Source organism: Mobula hypostoma, chromosome 10 (assembly GCF_963921235.1).
Source record: "Mobula hypostoma chromosome 10, sMobHyp1.1, whole genome shotgun sequence".
Lineage (NCBI taxonomy): Eukaryota > Metazoa > Chordata > Chondrichthyes > Myliobatiformes > Myliobatidae > Mobula > Mobula hypostoma.
Genome location: NC_086106.1, coordinates 109,486,951 through 109,499,027, shown reverse-complemented (window position 1 = coordinate 109,499,027; position 12,077 = coordinate 109,486,951).

Genomic DNA, 12,077 nt, shown 5'->3' with positions numbered 1-12,077 from the left:
GCAGCAGGATCTGGACACCAGCTGGAAAAATGGCAGATGAAATTTAATGTATCATTTTACCACATGATGTGAGGCATTTCACTTCAGGAGGGCCAACTAGGGTAGGTATTACACAGTGAGCGGTAGGGTACTGAGGGATTAGAGGCATCTGGGAATACAGATCCATGATTCCTTTAAAGTGGCATCACAGGTAGTTAAGGTCATAAAGAAAGCTTTCAGAACATTGGCTTCATAGATCAATGTGTTGAGTATAGGAGTTAGGATGTTATATAGGATGTTGTATAGGATGTTGGTGAGGCCCAATTTGGAATACTGTGTGCAGTTTTGGTCACCTACTTACATGAAAAATCTAAATAAGATTAAAAGAGTGCAGAGAAAATTTACAAGGATGTTGCCAGGACTTGTGGACCTGAGATATAGGGAGAGGTTGAATAGGTTAGAAACTTATTCCCTGGAGTGTGGGAGAATGAGGGGAGATTTGACAGAGGTTTACAAAATACTGAGGGATATAAACAGGGTAAATGCTGGCAGGCTTTTTCCACCATGGTTGGGTGACACCACAAATAAAGGTCATGGGTTAAGGGTGAAAGATCAAATGTTTAAGGGAACATGAGAGAGCACTTCTTCACTCAGAGGGTGGTGAGGGTTGTGGAACGAGCTGCCAGCACAAGAGGTGGACGCAGGGTTGATTTCAATGTTTAAGAGAAATTTGGATAGGTACATGGATGAGAGGGCTATGGTCCAGTTGCAGGTAGATGGGAGTAGGCAGGTTAGTGGTTCGGTACAGACTAGATAGACCGAAGGGCCTGTTTCTGTGCTGTAGTGTTCTATGTCTCAATAACTCAAAAACCCTAATCATCACTCACTATGGACACTCTGATGACTTTGCACTAAAATGGATCTTGATTATTTTTGTTCTAATTGTGTTTTCCTTTGGTGAAAATTGTGTATAATTCATGTTTAATTCATATTTTTTCATATTTTGCTTGTATAATGCCATGTACCTGTGACGCTTCCACAGGTCTTTCATTGCACCTGTGCCCACAGGTACTAATGCGTGTGCAATAAGCTCAACTTTGACCATTCTGCGGTACTAAACAAATTCATATTTCAGATTCATTTATTTATCACAAGTGTGTCAAAACATACAGCAAAGCATGACATTTACATCAACAGTTAACAAAACCTAAGGATGTGCTGGGGTCAGCCAATTAGTGTTGCCGCACATTCCAGCACCAACATAGCAGAGCCACAGCGTTAAGGTCTTAAATCTTACCAGAATCAGGTCTATTATCACTGGCATGTGATGTGAAATTTGTTAACTTAGCAGCAGTTCAATGCAATACATAATCTAGCAGAAAAAAATAATAAATAAAATAAAAATAATAATAATAACTGAACAAGTAAATCAATTACATATATTGAATAGATTTTAAAAAACATGCAAAACTGTATATTATATAGCAATGAACATACTGAATCCTGGACTGGTTCTTCTGCTGCTCTAAGATGTGAGGGTGGCTGTAGGCATCCTGGGCCTGGGCAGTGAACATCCATCACATCCTCTCATTCCTGACAGAAGCTTCCTGAAATTGGTTTCAAGGCAGTTCAAACAATGATAACAGGGAAGATCATAAACAAGAGAAAATTTGAGTAAGACACACAAAATGCTGGAGGAACTCAGCAGGCTAGACAGCATCTAGGAAAAGAGTACAGTTGATGTTTCAGGCTAAAACCCTTCGGCAAGACTCTACTCTTTTCCAAAATGCTGCATAACAGGGAAGATAACAGCTTATGATTTTATCCACTCACTAAACTCTTCAATTATATCAACACCTTGTAATCTTGGGTATTTGTTATAACAACAATAGGCCCGGCCTTTTATACTGAACTACTTTCTTATAAATATAGATTTTTCCTCATATTCCAATTTAGTTTCTGTGGGCTGCACCCCTAATCCTGTCTGTCCATGTCCCTACAATATTACCCTCTAGGGCCTGACCAAGAGATCGTTTATTTCACCTGCATTAGATCATCAGTAACAGTCTCTTTCAAAGATTAATCCCTACTGCAATTTCATTGTTGGTTCCACATCATTTTCTGCTTAGAGAAATAGAGTTCCATATGTATGAGAACTTGGCTCACTGCCCTCAGTAATTTATTGTTATGAGACAACTAAACAGCCAATTCCTTATGTTGGTGAACAGTGAACAATCTATGGCTGAGTATTGTTCTGACTGCTCCTGTTCTACTGACATCACTTCACTATTCATGTCATTTGAAAATTTAAATATTTGACTTTGTAAGTTTAATTTATGTATGTCTGTACATAATCTACAAGATTAAATATTTTATAAAACGGTGGAGATAAGTTCAGCTTTAGGAAGGTGCAGGCTGACCGCTCCTTACTGCACATAATCGACTCCTCCGTGGAGAGAGTAAGGCTCACCAAGTTTCGGGGAGTGCACATAACAGACAATCCCACATGATTCCTCTACAACACTGTTTTTTCCAAGAAAGCACAGCAGTGTCTCCGGTTCCTGAGGATGTTGAGGGGGGTGGGGAATCCCCCCCCCCCACCGCTCCCCCAGTCTAACCAATTTTTTAAAGAGGCACCACTGAGTGTCCTGACCAGCTGCATCACTGTCTGGTGTGGGAATTGCAAGGTATCTGACTGCAAGACCCTACAAAGAATTGTGAGGCTCACCCATCAGAGTTACTTATCAGGAGCGCTGTGTATGCAGGGCCCTTAGCATTGTCAATGATCTCTCTCATCTGTCTAACAATCTCTTTTGCTCCCTTCCATCAGGCAAGAGGTAGCAAAGCATTAGGACAAGGACTGTTCAGATGGGAAACAACTTTCTCCCCTGGGCCATGAGACTACAGAACTCCCTGCCACCACCCAGGTCTACTGTGTACGAAGTGCCAGTAGCATAGACTGTTTATCTTTTGATTTGTGTTGTAAATGCACCTTATTATTAATTAAAAACGCAAACACGAGGAAATCTGTAGATGCTGGAAATTCAAACAACGCACGAAAGCTATTGAATATTGAAAGGCCTTTGTCAGACGAAGGGTCTCGGCCCAAAACATCAACTGTACCTCTTTCAATAGATGCTGCCTGGCCTGCTGCATTCACCAGCATTTTTTATGTGTGTTGCTTATTATTCGTTAGTTATTTGTGGCAATATTACCTTTCTGTGTTGGGCGTGAGTTATATGTACTGTGTTGTGAACCTTGGTCACAAACCGAGAGGAACGTTGTTTCGTTCATCAATATACCTGTATACAGTGAGTGGCAATAAACTAGAATGTGAACTTACTGCTCGTCTTTCAACTACCCTTAACAATCCAATAAAATCAGATTTTTATCTGCAAAATAGGGTGCAAAAGATCAACCCACAACTTTCAAATGTAATATTTTATTTATATGTACAAACTAAAAATGTTGCATGTGTGCTAGGAGCAGGACAATCCCAGTGATCAGTGCCCTGATGGTTTCCTGCACTCTGGGTGAGGACAGTTTAGAGCAAGAGGCTTCCACCAACCATCCTGTTAACTGGAACTCAAACATGCTGACATCAGAAACTGAAAAACTTCATTAGCTCAGCAGAAAAACAATCCATCAGTTTATACTGGACTGCCTAGCAATTGTTCAGGAGCATGACCAGGAATTTCAATCTGTTTTGGAAGGACAAAGTAAATACACATACACTAGGTATTGTATGCATATGTATGTATCCTTGGTGTGCTTAATAATAATTATAGAGGACGGGTCCATAGTAGTATCAACGCTACCCCCCCCCCATACTGCACCAGTCCATTAATCAGTCCCAGCCTGAAAACAACCTGTAGGGATATTTCCATAGGACCAAGGAGCAGAATTAGGCCATTCAGCCCATGGAGTCTCCTCTGCTATACAATCATGGCCAATTCACTTTCCCTTACAACCTCATTCTCCTCCCATCTCTCCATAACTTTTGACACCCTAACTAATTAGGCATCTATATCAACCTCCACTTTAAACATACCAAACGACTTGTCCTCCACAGCCACCTGTGGCAATGAATTCCACAGACCCACCATCCTCTGGCTAAAGATACTCCTCCCCATCGCTGTTCGAAAGGGACACCATTCTATTCTGAGGCTGTGCCCCTAGTCATAGACTTTCCCACTATTGGAAACATTTGCTCCACATCGACTCTATCTAGGTCTTTCAATATTCAATAGGTTTCAATGAGATCCCCTGCATTCTTTTAAATTCCATCAAATACAGGCATAAAACCATCAAACGTAACTCATGTGCACCTCTTACAATCCCAGGATCATTTTCATTAACCTTCTCTGGTCCCTCTCTAATGCAAACACATCATTTCTTAAACCTGGGACCCAGCTTCACGTTAGGCCCCATTTACTGTATAGAAATACATAGACCACACATTTCTATATATCTTGGAAATGGAGGAGAGGGATTGAAGTATCCAGGATACCCTGAACATATACATGAAAATGTTTAATTCATCTGCCACTAATCTCTGTAATCTTCAAACTTTCTCTCTCATTACCATCTTTTCAAAAGTTTGTTCCTTTTATCTATTTTGTTAAACAATAATTATTAAACAATTAAAAAGAGAAAATATTGGATATAGTACCTGTGGACAGAAGAGACAAAAAATATTTCAGGTAAATAACCTTCTATCAGAATGAGGAAGCAAATATTTTTTTAAATTGAAGAGATAGGCAGTGTTGGAACAAAGCCGAAGTCTGTGATTAAGGATAGACCAGTGAAATTGTAATGGAAATGAGGGTGTTCCTGACAGAGGGGGAGTGATTATTAATTGCAGACGATTTATCTGGAGGACATATGTATAAAGGAAGATGAACGAGGACTGAGAACAGAGGAACATACAAATAAGAGCAAAACTAGTAGGAAACCAAAAGCAGTTAAGAGGGCTACTTTGCAAAACCCCTCCATTTGTTGTCAATGGAGATGCTCAGCTTCCAGAAGCTTGTCACTTTAATTTTCCACCGCATCCCAACTCTGCTGTTTCCGGCTTCTTACAGTGCTCCATCAATGTCCAATGAAAGCTCACCTGCAACATTTCGCCCCTGTCCGTAATGACTTTGTACGTCCTCCCCATAACTGCTTGGGTTTTCTCTGGGTGGCCCTGTTTCCTCCCCCATTCCAAAGACGTATGGGTTAGGGCTAGTAAGTTCTGGGAATGCTACGTTGGCACCAGAAGCACGGTGACATCCTAGCAGATCCTTGAACTGTGTTGGTCGTTGGCGCAAATGACACATTTCACTGTATTTTTCGATGTTTCGACGTGCGTGTGACAAGTAATACCTCCGCGATTTCCTCACTTGCAGACCCCAGTCAGTTCAGGTTGGCATCAACACCTCCTCTACAATCTTCAACTGCACAGGTGCACCACAAGGCTGTGTGCTTAGCCCCCTGCTTTACTCGCTTTACACATATGATCATGTGGCTAATGCCATATTCAAGTCTTGATGACACTACTGATAAGGCCAAATCAAAGGTGGTGATGAATCAGCATATAGGAGGGGGACTGGAAACCTGGCTGAATGGGGCTCCTTCCAGGGCGCCATCAAGAAGGCAACTCATGTGAACAGCTCTGATGGAACCCATCAAATATTCACGTTCTAGACTGCTACAGCTGAGATCCACAGCTACATCTAAGATCCATACAGTTATTAACATCATTTTAAGGCAATTGAAATATCTATCGCTGCTCAAAATTGACGAAACTCAAATGGACTCTGGTCCTTGGCGCGGTTCCTCTTTAAAGACAGTGGAAGAAAGGATGCTGCTCTGGTTTAAAAGTTCGTCAAGGGAAGCATGCCTTTCGATTCCCAATACTGACAATCTTGCTAACAAGTCCCTGGTAAATTAAATCAAGGATCTCAGAGCTAGAGTGCTGAACGGAAGAGACATTAGGACCAGTTGTGTTTTTGTTTCAAGGAACCTTGGAAGTACCAATGTCCTTGAACAGAAAATCCTACAAAAATGAGTGGAAACAGCCCAGTCCATCATGGGTTAAGCCCTCCCCACCACTGAGCATATCTACATGAAGAGTTGTCACAGGAAAGCAGCATCCATCATCAGGGTCCCCCACCACCCAGGTCATGCTCTCTTTTCACTGCTGCCATCACACACAGCCTCAGGGCTCACACTACCAGGTTCAGGAACAGTTACTACCCCTCAACTATCAGGCTCTCGAACCAGAGGGGATAACTTCACTCACTTCATTTGCTCTATCACTGAACTCTTCTCACAACCAATGGACTCACTTCCATGGACTCTTCATCTCATGTTCTCAATATTCATTGCTTATTTACTTATTATTATTATTTATTTATTGTTTGGTATTTGCTGTTACTATTATTATTATTATTATTATTATTACTTCTTTTTTCTTTCTTTTTGTATTTGCACCATTTGTTGCCTGCTACACACTGGCGGTCGGCCCTGTTAGTGTGGTCTTTTGTTCCATTATGGTTATTGGATTTATTGAGTATACCTTCAAGAAAATGAGCCACAGGGTCATATATGGTGACATATATGTACTTTGATAATAAACTTACTTCGAACTTTAATCTTACCTTATTCTAATTTTTAAGAACTGTTCCATTGTTCTTTATCTCTGTGTCCTAAGAGCTGTTTTTAAAGTAATTCTTACTTTGACAACGTTGGTCTACACCCTATCGCAGACATTCTGACCACTTTCTGCACCCTCCTTCTTTCTGCAATTTAATATGCACTTGTTTGCTCATTTTTCAAGTTCTGGTGAAGGGTCTATGATTAAAATATTGACATTGACTCTGTTTCTCCTCCCATTGATGTTGTCTGAGCTGCCGGGTGCCCCAGATTCCCAGCATCAGCAGATTTCTATTCCAAATATCCATGAATATCTACCTTCTGTTTTCATTTAGACAGTTAAACTTCTGTCCATGCCAATATATTAACTCCAACAATATGTTTTATTCTCTGCCGTAACCTTTGAAACGGCACCTTATCAAATGCCTTCTACAAGTTTTAGTATGCCAACCCATTCCCCTTTATCCATAACATGTGTTACTTCTTCAAAAATCTTCCATAAATTGCTCAAATATAACTCAAAATGCATGTAGTCCACAGCACAGGTGAACAGTAAACAGCTTGCTGTCCTAGTGATGGGATCTTCATGGTGGCAGGGTATTCATTAGTTTCACAGTCTGCAGGAAGAAGCTGTTACCCAGTCTGGCGGTCCTAGTCCTGATGCTCCTGAACTTCCTCCTGATGGTAATGCGTCAAAGAGTGTGGGATGGGTGGTAGGGATCTCCAACAATGCTTCTGGCCCTTCATCTGCCTTGATGGAGGCAGACGTGAGAGCACGAAGGAACATCTGGTGAAACTTCTGAAATGCTTGCTTTGCTGCCGCTGCTACTGTGTGATCCGAAATCTCCGGAGGGGAAGGCCCCGAATCATTGGCTTTGCCTGTTGCTTGGTGGCCAGGGCTGGGTTCGAAGTGCTCAGCAGAGATGGTGCTCGGTGCTGGTCGGAGGCTCAAAGTTTTCAGATGGACTCAGAGTCGGACTGTGGTCGGGTGCTTCCAGGATGCTGCATCGGCAAGTTTGCGGCGCTGGAGGCTCTTGGCAGGGAGAGTTTCTCCCTTCTACCGTCTGCGTGAGATGTTGGGGCTATCGAGACTTTGAGACTTTTTTTTACCTTGCCCATGGTCTGCTTTTATCAAATTGCACTGTTGTAACTATATGTTATAATTATGTGGTTTTTGTCAGTTTTAGTCCTGGTCTGTCTTGTGTTTCTGTGATATCATACCGGAGGTACATTGTATCATTTTTTAATGCATGTATTTCTAAATGACAATAAACGAGGACTGAGTGTCCTCATAATCTAATCTAATCTGCAATGCTTCCGGTAAATGTCACAAATAGAGGAAAGGGAGGCCCTAGAAGATGCAAGACTCTGTAGGGTCTTGCAGCTTCTGTACCACACAATGTTGCAGCCAGACAGGACACCCTTGATGGTGTTCCTGTAGAAAGTTGTCAGAGCGGGGGCAGGAAGTCTGGCATGCCTCAGTCTCCTCAGAAAGTGTAGATGTTGCTGTGCCTTCTTGACTAACAAGGAGGTGTTGTGGGTCCAGATTAGATCATTTGCTATATGCATACCAAGAAACTTTGTACTCCTCACTTTCTCCACTGGAGAGCCATCGATGTGCAATGGAGAATAGTTGACCTGTGCCTTCCAGGAGTCCACAATCATCTCTTTTGTCTTGTCATTTGACAAGCCTCTCTACTTCCTCTCTGTACGTCAACTCATCATTGTTGTTGAAGAGGCCAGCCGCTGTTGTATCACAGACAGGTAGATAGATAGATTGATAGATAATTTATTGATCCCAAAGGAAATTACAATGTCACAGTAGCGTTACAAGTGCACAGATATACAGGTATATAAATATTAGAAGAGAAGTAAGAAAGAACAAACAGTCTAACAGGAAGGGTCATCACTTCCCTGGCTATAGGTTGACTCATTATAGAGCCTAATGGCCGAGGGTAAGAATGACCTCATATAGCGCTCTTTGGAGCAGTGCAGTTAGTCTATTACTAAAAGTGCTGCTCTGTTCAGCCAAGGTGGCATGCAGAGGTGAGAAACATTGTCCAGAATTGCCAGGATTTTCTGTCCGGTCCTTTGTTCTACCACAGCCTCCAGTGTGTCCTGTTTGATTACTATAACAGAGCCAGTGTTTCTAAACAGTTTATTGAGCCTGTTGGCATCACCCACGTTGATACCATTGCCCCAGCACACCACCGCATAGAAGATTGAACTGAAGACAACAGACTGGTAGAACATGTGAAGGAGAGGCCTGCATACTCCAAAAGACCTCAGGAGGTAGAGGCGACTCTGGCCCTTCGTGTTGAACTTGATGGGGTTAGAGCTGGATCTGGCAGTGCAGCAGTGAGTCAGTAACAGACTGAGCACACAACCCAGTGCTCCCAGTTGGAAATGTTGCTGCCAACTCAGACTGACTGGGGTCTTTCCATCAAGAAGTTCAGGATCCTGAGAGTGGTGTGGAGTCCCTGAACAATCATTGTGTTAAATGCTGAGCAGAAGTTGAAGAGGAACATCCTGTGTAGGAGGCATCATTTTCTGGGTAGGACAAGACGGAGTGGAGGGCTGAGGCTAAGCAATCAACAGTATGATCAATAGGTGAACTGGAAAGGGTCCAATATAGCTGGAAGGCAGGATTTTATACCATCCATTACTGACTGCTCAAAGCACTTCATGATTGTTGGAGTCACTGCCAGAGAGTGGTAATCATTTAGGGCAGTTACCATCACTCTCTTGGGCATTGGGATGGTGGTGACCACCTTGAAGCCCGCAAGATTAACGGACTGTTTCAAAGAGATAGTAAAGATGTCCATTAAGACCTTTGTTGGCTGGGCCACACAGTCCCTCAGCACCTGACCAGCTATGGTGTCCAGTCATATTTCTGGTTAGTCTTATCCCATATTCCACTTTTTTCTTATTACTGTTTCAGTCATTCTTTACCATTTTAATACTCTGTCGAACCCTTTAATCTGCCACCCATCTTTGGAGAATTATGTACACTCAGTGGCCACCTTATTAGCTACACCTGTATACTATTTGCTAATGCAACTATCCAATCAGCCAATCATGTGGCAGCAAATCAAGTCGTAAAAGCATGCAGACATGGTCAGGAGGTTCAATTATTGTTCAGACTGAACATTAGAGTGGGGAAGAAAAGTGATCTAGGTAATCTCAGGAACTGCAGATCTCCTGGGACTTTCACACACAATATGCTCTAGAGTTTACCGAGAACAGTGTGAGAAACAAAAACATCTAGTGAGCAGCAGTACACATCAATACCTTGTTAACGAGAGAGGGAGAAGGCCAGACTGGTTCAAGTTGACAGGAAGCCGACATTAACTCAGATAACCACGTGTTACAACAGCGGTGTAAGGAAGAGCATCTCAGAACACACAACTCTTTGAAACTTGGGCTCGCAGAAGACCATGAACATAAGGCACACTCAGTGGCCATCTTATTAGGTACAGGAAGCACCTAAAAAAGTGACCGCTGAGTGTATTCTCCTTACATTTCATATTCTCTTTAACTTTTTAGATAACCTCAGGTGAGGGTAACCATAGAGGATCAGAAGGTGTCACATCTGGAGAAACAACCTTTAAACTCCTACTGAACAGACAAGACAGAGGCTAACCTACCATGCATCAAGAATATTTCCAAAATGACGGCAAGACTGCTGCAACCATACAGAATAATGGTAGCACACAAACCCAGCACAACCATCAGAAAATTTGTCTCAAGACCCAATTATTCAACAGCGCACATCGAGTAATACCAAATCCAATGTGGAGACGGCCCCAAACACTCTGTAGGACAGACGGGGAGAAAACTATCCACAAGACTACATTGTTACATCACTAGTCAGAAGATGAGAAATAAAAGCAGATAATGCTGGAAAATCTCAGCTGGTCAAGCAGCTGCTATAGAAACAGAAACAAAGTTAAAGTTTCAGGTCTGACACTTTGTGTCAGAACTCTGTTTCTTTCTCCATAGTTGCTACCTGATCTGTTGTGTGTTTCCAGCATTTTCTGTTTTCATTTCATATTTACAGTATCTGTCACTTACTTGATTCTCAGAAGATAACCCAGGATCAGAATCTGATTTATTATCACTGGCTTTTATGATGTAAAATTTATTGTTTTGCAGCAGCAGTACGGTGAAAATACATAAAATTATTACAAATTCCACAAATAAATAAATAGAACAAAGATAAAAGAAAAATGAGCCAGTGTTCTTGGACTGTTCAGCAATCTGCTGGCAGGGAGAGGAAAGCCATTCCTGAATCACTGAGTGTGTGCCTTCAGGCTCCTGATTGTAGTAATGAGAACAGGGTATGTCCCAGATGGTGAGGGTTCTTATGATGAACAACGCCACGTCTTGAAGATGTTTTCGATGATGGGGAAGGTTGCATCCATGATAAAGCTGGCTGAGCCTACAACCCTCTTCAATCATATGTGATGCTCTGCAGTGGAAACTCAGTATCAGACTGTGATGCAGCCTGTCAGAATGCTCCCCAGCACACATCTATAGCAATATGTAAGAATCTTTGATGCTATACTGAATCTCCTCAGATTTCTAATAAAGGCTGGTGTGCCTTCTTCATGATTGCATCAATGTGTTGGACCCAGAATAGAGCCTCCTGTATCCAGCTGAAACCTGAAGCTGCTCAGCCTTTCCACCACTGATGCAATGAGGGCTGATGAGTGTTCCCCCGATTTACCCTCCTGAAATCCACAATCAGTTCCTTGGTCTAACTAACAACTAATGAAAGGATTTTTATGACACCACTCAGCAAGCCAATCTCTCTCTCTCTTCTGGACACTTTTTCTTGAACTAAACATTGGGTTTTGTTGGGCCTGGGCACCCTTTCAGAGCCGGAAATCATATCCCTTCTCCATCTCTCTTCCTCTGCATCCCATCACACACATTGTTCTCTCCAATTCTACCTCTTTTCTGTAACTTAAAATACTAGTTTCCCACCTTTATTTAGTTCTGATGACAGAGATCATCAACCTGATACATTAGCTGTTTGCCTCAGCACAGCTGCCATCACATCTGATGATTAATTCTAGATGCTTTTTTTCTGTTTTTAACCTCAGATTTCATCTTTAAATACTTCCTTTGTGTTTATTATGATTATTATTCCTGAGGTTCCAAACCAACCTTCTCCTCAGTGATAAAATATATCAGAATCAGAAGCAGGTTTAATATCACTGGCATATATTGTAAAAATTGTTGTTTAGTGGCAGCAATATTGTACAGTACATTAAAAATACTATAAATTACAATAAGAAATATATATAAATTCAAATTAAATTAGTCCAAAATGAGGGCAAATATAATGAGGTAGGGTTCATGGGTTTATTGTCCATTTCAGAAATCCGATGGCAGAGGAGAAGAAGCTGTCCCTGAAACATTGGGTGTGTGTGTCTTCAAGCTCCTGTACCTCC